The 10,186-nt window shown below is 49.6% G+C and overlaps 1 protein-coding gene across 1 annotated transcript in view; it reads left to right on the top strand.

Moving 5' to 3' along the window:
- The first annotated feature begins 4,113 nt into the window (after positions 1–4,113).
- The window catches only part of GFOD2 (glucose-fructose oxidoreductase domain containing 2), a 33,650-nt gene continuing 27,577 nt past the window's right edge, over positions 4,114–10,186 (top strand). Inside the window, exon 1 of the mRNA XM_049786426.1 lies at positions 4,114–4,155. The gene's annotated coding sequence lies outside the window, so the exon portion shown is untranslated. The remainder of the gene's footprint in view (positions 4,156–10,186) is intronic.

The raw sequence follows: 10,186 nt of genomic DNA, 5'->3' as shown, positions 1-10,186 counted from the left end.
CGGGCCACACCCGTTTTATGCTCAGGGGTTACTCCTGGCTAAGCACTCAGAAATTGCCCCTGGCTTGGGGGGACCATATGGGACGCCGGGGATCGAACTGCAGTCCTTCCTTGGCTAGCGCTTGCAAGGCAGACACCTTACCTCTAGCGCCACCTCGCCGGCCCCTAGTTGCCTGTTCTTAAATCATTAATCCTGGGCTGGAGTGATAGTACAGTGACCAGGGATCACCCAGGTTTGATTCCTGCACTTCATGTGGTCTCTTGAGCCCCATCAAGAGTGATGCCTGAAGAAAAAAAAAAAGTGATGCCTGAGTGCAGAGCAAGGAATAAGCCCTAAGCGCTGCAGGGTGTGGCCCATAAGAAAAAAACCAACAAACAAAATACAATCAGTTCTACTTAAGAGGTGAAGAATTAGAGTACATCTTGGGAGGGTAGCACATGGCACAGGGGCTCAAAGGAAATGAGTGCCTTTCCTCCAAGTGCACATTACCTGGTGTCTGGCCAGCTCCAGGTTGTCTTCCCTACCTTCACAGCACCAGGGTTTCCTGCAGTGGGGCGATTCAGATGAGGTAGAAAGCTGTCTGGAGGTGGGACAGACTGGAAGCCAGAACCAGGTAGGAGGTGACTACAATAGGCCAGATAGAGGATAGGTTTGAAAAAGATGTAGGAGGGGCCGGGTAGGTGGCGCTGGAGGTAAGGTGTCTGCCTTGCAAGCGCTAGCCAAGGAAGGACCGTGGTTCGATCCCCCGGCGTCCCATATGGTCCCCCCAAGCCAGGGGCGATTTCTGAGCACATAGCCAGGAATAACCCCTGAGCGTCAAACGGGTGTGGCCCAAAAACAAAAAAAAAAAAAAAGATGTAGGAAATAAGAGTCTGCACAACAGGATGTGAGGGAGATGGGAGAAGCAAATAGAGGTTTGGGGTTTTGTGTGACAAGTGGAAAAGGGTACCACAAGATAGTATAAGGCTACTAGATGTCCCTGGAGAGGGTGTGGATGCCTAAGTCAGAGAGACAGGCTATCTTATCTAGCATAGGGTCAGGGGAAACTGGCAGGGGTTTCCATGGGGAACATAGCAACTATGAAAATACAGTTTTAACCTGGGACGTTCCAAGTCTACATTATAGAATGCTTCACTATGAAATGCATCTCCTAGAATGATTGCCAAACTCAGGGAACACAATAATGGAGGGGAGGGGGCCAGAGTACTAGTACAGTAGGTAGGGTGTTTTCCTTGCATATGGCTGACCCGGGTTCGATCCCTGGTATCGTATAAGGTCCCCGAGCCTGCCAGGATTAATTTCTGAGCAATGCTGGGAGTGGCCCAGAAACAAACAAACCAAAAAAGTGGAGGGAGTAATAGATTAAGCATTTAAAAATTATCTTTTGGGGCCCGGAGAGATAGCACAGCAGCATTTGCCTTGCAAGCAGCCGATCCAGGACCAGAGGTGGTTGGTTCGAATCCCGGTGTCCCATATGGTCCCCCGTGCCTTCCAGGAGCTATTTCTGAGCAGACAGCCAGGAGTAACCCCTGAGCACCGCCGGGTGTGGCCCAAAAACCAAAAAAAAAATTATCTTTTGGGGCCAAGATGCAGAAGGTCATTGGTTCGAATCCCGGCATCCCATATGGTCCCCCGAGCCTGCCAAGAGTGATTTCTGAGCATGGAGCCAGGAGTAATCCCTGAGTGCCGCCAGGTGTGAACCAAAAACAAAACAAAACAAAATTATCTATCTAGGGGCGGTAGCAATAGTACAGCTGGTGGGGAGTTTGCCTTGTTCTCAGCCGATCTGGGTTGAATCCCTGACATCCTATAGGGTCCCCTAAGTACTGCCAGGAGTGAATTCCTGAGTGCAGAGCCAGCAGTACTCCTGATCATTTCAGAGTGTGGCCCAAAAACAAAACAATAATAAAATGTTCTCTTTCTAGGCTGAAGCAATAGCACAGCAGCAGGGTGTTTGCCTTGCAAGTGGTGGATCCAGGATGGACCCAGGTTCAGTTCCCAGCATCCCATATGGTCCCTGAGCCTGCCACAAGCAATTTCTGAGCACAGAGCCAGGAGCAAACCCTGAGTACCATCAGCTGTGGCCCCAAAAACAAAGTTCTTTATGGGTTCCAAGCAATATAGTACAGCAGGACTGGCATTCGTCCTGCACCTGGCCAACCCAGGTTAATCCCCAGCATTCCACAGGGTTCCTGAGCATCACTTGGGAGTAATTCCTGAATGCAAAGCCAGGAGGAAGCCCTGAACACCCATAGGTGTGGCCCCCCAAAAAACAAAAAAATAAAAGTTCTTTCTCCAAATCACTCCATTCAGGAGTCATTCACTCCATTCCTGGCGGGCTCGGGCCCTTACGGAATACCAGAGATCCAACCTTGGTGGCCATGAGTAAACAAAGCAAACACCTCACTCCTCTGTACTATTGCTCTCTATAGTTGCTACTATTAGTTGTACTATTGCTCCCAAAGTTCCCTATGAAGTAAAACTAGATTTCATATCCCTTTAGAGGTTCTCAAATGGGAATGATTTTATACCCTCACATCCTCACACCCGGCCAGTGGGGCAGCAGGCAGTGTAATAAATGAGATGCTACTGGAATCTAGGTCAGTGATGCTGCTGAGACTATAATGCACAGGATAACTCCACTATTCCAGATTAACAGGGCACCAATGTTAGTAGTGTCACAGCTGAGAAACCCTGCTCCATATTAAATGTGAACAAGAGCAAAACAGCACATTGTAAGTTCTGTCTCTGCCTGGTAGATCCGAATTCAGAGAAGGAACCCTCATCAGTAGATGGGGGCCAGCAGTTAGTTTCTCATCATTAACCAAACTGAACACAAGTGGCCAGAAAGTCTTACCTTCTCTGCCAGGCAGGAATCGCTGCTGGCCAAGTACTTTAGCTTGAGGGACATGTATTTTCGCGGAGGAGGATTAGGATACCCTCCTAAAGCTAATGAATGGTGCAGGAGTAGAGACAGACCAGCAGGGGCAAGTGCTCAGCAAGCAGAAATAACCCCATCCACACATTTCCAACATGGCGTGCTTTACACTCAAACTTAGAGGTTGGGGGGTGGGGGTGGCTGTCTGATGAACGAAAGGATTGTCTTACTCAGGGGTGGCGAACAAGTTCGACACAAAGCCAAAATTTTAAACTGTGAGGGAGCCACACCACGCAGTGACCTGCCAAAACAGACAAACACACAAAAGCATATAATTTTAACAATAATCTATTAAACACATATTGCATTTTGCCATTTTGAGTGAGGGTAAAAATACTGTTCGCCAGGATTTTTGACTAGAAACGGTATCAACTGGGGGAGGAGAGGGACATAGGCATAGATAAAGAGATCAGGTGAACTGAGCAGAGCATTTTAAAGAACAAATCTGCGGGAAAGGAGCCCAAAAAGCCCCTGAAAAGTGTGGGGGGGGGCGGGAGAGAAGTATAGCATTCTGCAAGGAAAGACCATTGTCCTTCATTCCAACTCAGCCATTAGCCCACCTCTGTTCCCAGAACCTCTTCACTCTTACTATTTTTTTTTTGGGGGGGGCCACACCTGGTGACGCTCAGGGGTTCCTTCAGGCTCTGCGCTCAGAAATCTCTTCTGGCTTGGGGGGTACCCTATGGGACGCCGGGATAGGGGGGAATCGAACCGCGGTCCGTCCTAGGCTGGCACGCGCAAGGCAGACACGCCTTACCGCTAGCGTCACCACTCCGGCCCAAGAATCTCTTTCCTCTTGATGCCTCCAATGCTAAGTAAACCTCGGCCGCGGGCACCGCCGGAAATGAATGACCAGGAATGCCCAGCCCGACCGCCTAACCCCGCCCCAAAGGCGCGCGCATGCGCGGTAGGGCACGCCCCCTTAGGCCGAGGCGGCCCTTCCCGTCGGAGCGCATGCGCATTCCGCGCGCCGCCCCGCCCCGCCTCTCCCTTTGCCGAGCTCCCGGTTCCTTAGAAACCAGGCGGCGCGGCGCGCTGGAGGTTCCCGGTGGTGGCGGCGCTCAACTAGGGGCCGGGCCGTTCGCCCGCGCGTCCCCGTCGGCCTCTCCTTCACCGCGGAGGGCTGCGGGCGGCGGCTTGTCGGGGAGGCGGCAGGCAGCCTTCGGGAAATCCGTCGAGACGCGACGCCCGGTGTCCGGGCGATGCCAGCGTGCCAGGTGAAGGCAGGCGGCCTGGGACGGAGCGGGCGCCGCGGGGCCTCCCCTGCTGCGGCGGCTGGAGGAGGGAAGGGGTCGCGGGGTCTCCCTAAGCTCGCTTTCCTCAAGCTTGGTTCCTGCGATGGCCGAATGATTGGGCTCCTGGGCGTCCCCGGCCCGGCTCGGTCCGGAGCGGGGAGGCGGAAACCCAGGCTCCCCTCGGCGGGGCCGGGCCGGTCCCTCGCTCCCTCCGGGGGCTTTGCAAATGAGATGGGGAGGGGAGGTGTGCCGATTGCAGACAAAGGACGGGCTGGGGAGCCGCTCCATCCCTCCCTCCATCCTCTTTCGCACCGGGTAGGTCTTGGGCAAGTGCTGATTCGAGGAGAAGGGGGTGCCGGATGGCAGGTGGGACGGGCCGCCGGCTCCCCAGGGCGTGGTGGCTCCGACAGCCTCCGGGCTTCCCTCCCCGCCCGTTGCCCCGGTCGCGTCTCCAAGGGCCCCGGGCCTGCCTGGGAAGCCGGTGCTCGGTGGGGGACAAAAGGTGGGTTAAGGGATTCCTTAGTCAGGGCATGCTGATGGAGGAAAGGTGAGGAAGGAAGAGCCCCCCCCCACCACCACCACCACCACGCGAGATTGGGAATGATCTGTGAAGAGTACACCCCTCTTTCCCCCCCAGAACTAAGTGCAATGCAGAGAAGTTTAAGACCTACCGGAGAAGCTGAGCTACCGATCATCTTATTTAGGGGCCATTGATAGATGCCAGGTGGCTTTTGGAGGATCCCAGAATGCAGGCCCTAGGTGGAAGATGTCGTAGTGCGTGATGCTTCTGCTGAATAGAACCGCCGTTTGGGTTTGGTTCAGTGTCGGGGTTCATCTGCTCAGAGCCATTTGTCACACAGTGCTGGGGGCTGGGATCCATCATTTCCCCAGCCCAGGGAGCAACTGTTGAAGCTAGAAAAGACACTGGGTTATGTATGATGATGATATAAGAGGAGGAAGCTAGATTCATTTTTTTGTTGGGGACACATCTGGTCATGCTTGGTGCTTATTCCAAGCTCTGCACTAAGGAATCACTCCTGGTAGTGCTTGAAGGGCCAGGAGTGCTGGGGATGGAACCCTGGTCAGCCACATGCAAGGCAAGCACCCAACCTTCTACTGTCTCTTCAGCTCCTAGATTCATTTTTCTTTTTTCTTTTTTTTTTTGGTTTTTGGGCCACACCCTGTGACGCTCAGGGGTTACTCCTGGCTATGCGCTCAGAAGTTGCTCCTGGCTTCTTGGGGGACCATATGGGACGCCGGGGGATCGAACCGCGGTCCGTCCTAGGCTAGCGCAGGCAAGGCAGGCACCTTACCTCCAGCGCCACCGCCCGGCCCCTAGATTCATTTTTCATACGGAAACTTAACTGCTTAATTTACAAGAGGGTGGAGGGATATATTTTAAGATTAATTTTTTTTTTAAAGAAAAGTGCTGGTGGAGGCCGGAGTGGTGGGGCAAGTGGTAGGGCACTTGCCTTGCACGCCCTAACCTAGGACAGACCACAGTTCGATCTCCTGGCATCCCATATGGTCCCCCAAGCCAGGAGCGATTTCTGATTGCATAGCTAGGAGTAACCCCTGAGCGTCACCGGGTGTGGCCCAAAAACCAAAAGAAAGAAAGAAGGAAGGAAGAAAGGAAGGAAGGAAGGAAGGAAGGGAGGGAGGGAGGAAGGGAGGGAGGAAGGGAGGGAGGGAGGGAAGGAAGGAAGGAAGGAAAAGAAAAGTGCTGGTGAGGGGCCGGAGTGATACTACAGTGGGAGGGCATTTGCCATGCATGCAGCCAACCCGGGAGGGAGGGAGGGAGGGAAGGAAGGAAGGAAGGAAAAGGGAAGGAAAAGAAAAGTGCTGGTGAGGGCCGGAGGAAGGAAAGGAGGGAAAAGAAAAGTGCTAGTGAGGGAGGAAGGAAGGAGAGAAAGGAAGAAAAAGAAAAGTGCTGGTGAGGGCCGGAGTAATATTACAGTGGGAGCCAACCCAGGACGAACCTGGGTTCAGTTCTGGCATCCCGTATGCTCCCCTGAGTCTGCCAGGAGTGATTTCTGAGCACAGAGCCAGGAGTAACCCCTGAGTGCCCCTGATGTGCCCCCCCCCAAATAAAGAGGAAAATTGTATAACTGAAATTCAGCTGTAAGCAACTTTGTATCAGCATATCTCAAGGCAGTTCAATAAAATAAATGCTGCCCATGAATTAGTAATTTAGAGACTCTACAAAGAGTGAAAATTCTCAGTTAACATTTTTGTTGGTGAAATCCTCAGTTTGCAGGAAAAGATTCTATTGTGAGAAGCCTTCCTTTAACTCCTGATTGCCCTACTTTTCCCAGGGAATAACTGGCTTGAGTCTGATACAGTATTGTTATTTTTTTTTCAGGCCACACCCATTTGATGCTCAGGGGTTACTCCTGGCTAAGCACTCAGAAATTGCCCTTGCCTTGAGGGGACCATATGGGACGCAGGGGGATCGAACCATGGTCCTTCCTTGGTTAGCGCTTGTAAGGCAGACACCTTACCTCTAGCGCCACCTCGCCAGGCCCGAAAATAAATCAAGCAATTTTTTTTTGTTTTTGTTTTTGAGCCACACCCGGCGGTGCTCAGGGGTTACTCCTGGCTGTCTGCTCAGAAATAGCACCTGGCAGGCACGGGGGACCATATGGGACACCGGGATTCGAACCAACTACCTTTGGTCCTGGATCGGCTGCTTGCAAGGCAAATGCCGCTGTGCTATCTCTCCGGGCCCCTACAGTATTATTTTTTATTTTCTAGAAGTCAGTTGCATGATTGCCTAGCTCTTAAACCTTTGGCATTGATCAGATACAGTACTTCACACATATGAGGCATGCACTCAACCACTGAGCCATGTTCCCAGCCCGCAGATAAATTTCAGTTATATAAGAAATAATATTAGGGCCAGAGAGATAGCACAGCGGTAGGGCGTTTGCCTTGCACGCAGCTGATCCAGGACAGACGATGGTTTGAATCCCGGCATTCTATATGGTCCCCTGAGCCTGCCATGAGAGATTTTGAGTGCAGAGCCAGGAGTAACCCCTGAGTGCCGCCAGGTATAACCCCAAAACCAAAACTAAAAAATATATATATATATATATAATATTAGTATATTAATAAATGACATTAATAATAGAGCAGAATTAGAAATACAGAGATGGGGGGGCCGGGCGGTGGCGCTAGAGGTAAGGTGCCTGCCTTGCCTGCGCTAGCCTTGGATGGATCGCAGTTTGATCCCCCCGGCGTCCCATATGGTCCCATATGGTCCCCCAAGCCAGGAACGACTTCTGAGCGCATAGCCAGGAGTAACCCCTGAGCATCACTGGGTGTGGCCCAAAAACCAAAAAAAAAAAAAAAAAAGAAATACAGAGATGGCCCCTTATTCAAATGATTTATTTGTTGACATAGGGAAGTGCTTGTTGAATTTTGTTCTTTTTTTGGTTTTTGGATCATACCCAGCAGTGCTCTGGGGTTACTCCTGGCTCCGTGTTAGAAAAAAAAACTCCTAGCAGGCTCAGGGGACCATACAAGATGCCAGGATCAATCCCAGATCAGTGTGCTCTTCTCACTGTGCTATTGTTTGGGCCCCTTGTTGAAATGATTGTTAACTCCTTCAGAGTGATAAAAGATGATGAAATAAAAGTCTGACCCCTATACATCAAGTTAATTTAAAGAAGAAAGCATTGTCTTGGTTCATAAATCAGTGCTAGACCATTACTATTGATATGGTGACTTGACACTCATTGACTTTTTGTCTATCTATGGAAGTACTTTGTATGAATATCACAAGAAATATAAATAGGGTAATTTTTTTCTTTGTTTTTGTTTTGGGGCCACACCCAGTTGTGCACAGGGGTTAATTCCTGGCTTTGCATTCAGGAATCACTACTGGGGGTCTCTGGGGACTATATGGGATGCTGAGGATTGGATCTAGGTTGGTTGCATGAAAAGCAAATGCCCAGCCCTCTGTGTTTTAGCTCTGGCCTGGAGTATTTTTTTCTTTAGAAAAAAAATTTAAAGGGACTGGAGAGATAGCATAGCAGTGGGGTATTTGCCTTGCATGTGGCCAGCCCGGGAGAGGCCCCATTCAATTCCCGATTCCTGGCATCCCATATAGTCCCCCAGCCTGCCAAGGGCAATTTCTGGGTACAGAACCAGGAGTAACCCTGAATGCCATTGGGTGTTGCCCAAAAACCAATCAGTCAATAAATAAAGTTTAAAATTTCTAAAAAAAAAATAAGAAAAGAAAAAATAATAATACAGCAGATAGGGCACTTGCCTTGCACAAAGCCTACCTGGTTTGGTCCCTGGCATTCCGTATGGTCCTCTGGGCCCACCAGGAGTAATTCCTAAATACAGAACCAGGAGTAACCCCTGTTTACTGCTGAGTATAGCAAAACACTTTTTGTTAATATTAATATATATGTATATATTTTGTTTTTGTTTTTGGGTCACACCCAGAAGCGTTCAGGGGTTACTCTTGACTATCCACTCAGAAATCACTCCTTGCAGGATCGGGGAACCATAAGGGACACCGGGATTTGAACCACCATCCTTCTGCATGCAAGGCAACACCCTACCTCCATGCTATCTCTCTGGCCCCTGTTAATATATATTTTTATTGTTAATTGTCTTTTTACTTTTTGGAGATAATAATAGGGCATTATCATTAACTGAGTTCAACTGGAAAAGGCTTTAGAAAATTATTGTATTCTGTGTCGAATTCCTTATTACTTAGCTTTGGCCTAGGTAAGACAGACAAATATTCATATTCGATCCTGACCACAGGACACATCCACTCCCAAACTCTGCCTGGTATTGGCCTGGTGGCCCCTGAGCACCACTGGCCCGAGTAGTGTGTATCAGTGTGGTATGGGTGTGGTTTCCCTGAGTCTGAGCATTGCCATGCCCACATCAGTAGGAATGGTCCCAGTCTCATGCAACACTTTGGTGAGATTTCCTTCCCCAGTTGAAATAAAGACAAAAAAGCCAAACCCTGGTAAGATGGTAGGGATCCAGCACTGTGTGCCAAGCAGAAGGGGTATGGAAGGGGGTTTTGAATGCAAATGTCCCCTGAAGGAGAGCAGTTGAAGATACAGTTTAGGTGGAGGTCCTTGAGCCCAAGGCTTTGTGTACCTGTATTTAAGTGCCTGAAGTAGAAAGGTACTTTCTAAAGGAGAGGGAGGGAGACTTCCAGTCTCAAAGTGTTTCTCCTGCTCAGGGCAATGAAGTCTTTGACAAATAATTAACATCTACTTCATTTTCTGGGGCTGCAGAGAGAGGGCAGTTATCAAATCTGGCCTGTAATAAAGTCATCAACAGTATTTAAAAAGCCAGAGTACCAGATAAAATAGCAATTCTCCCAGGATCTACTTTCACTGAAACAATTTTCTTTCTTTCTTTCTTTCTTTTTTTTTTTTTTTGGTTTTTGGGCCACACCCGGCGTTGCTCAGGGGTTACTCCTGGCTGTCTGCTCAGAAATATCTCCTGGCAGGCACAGGGACACCAGGATTTGAACCAACCACCTTTGGTCCTGGATCGGCTGCTTGCAAGGCAAACACTGCTGTGCTATCTCTCCGGGTCCGAAACAATTTTCTTTTCATCTTTTATTTGGGGGCCATATCTGGCGGTCCTCAGGAATCATGCCTATCTCTAACTATATGTGGTGCCAGAGATTGAACCAGGGTGTGTTACATGCAAAGCAAGTGCCTTTCTAATTCTCCGGCCTCTGAAAAAAATTTTCCAGATATACAGTATAAGAAATGAAAGGAGAATGCAGTGCTACCTGGTTTGACAAGTTGTTTTGTACACAGGTTTCAGTTTAGAAGACTAGAAATCACAGATACCATCAACTTTGAAGTAGTAGAGATTTTTCTGAAGCTAGACAAATTGCTCAGCATATTTATAGGAGGTTCAGTTCTAGAAGGGACATGCTGCTGGAAGTATTCAGCATCTACTGGGGAAAATAGGAGGTTCGACTTTGGGGATCAATACTCAGGGGCTCTTCCTAACTTTATTT

Source organism: Suncus etruscus, chromosome 14 (genome assembly GCF_024139225.1).
Source record: "Suncus etruscus isolate mSunEtr1 chromosome 14, mSunEtr1.pri.cur, whole genome shotgun sequence".
Lineage (NCBI taxonomy): Eukaryota > Metazoa > Chordata > Mammalia > Eulipotyphla > Soricidae > Suncus > Suncus etruscus.
This window is presented reverse-complemented; position numbering and strand designations above follow the sequence as displayed.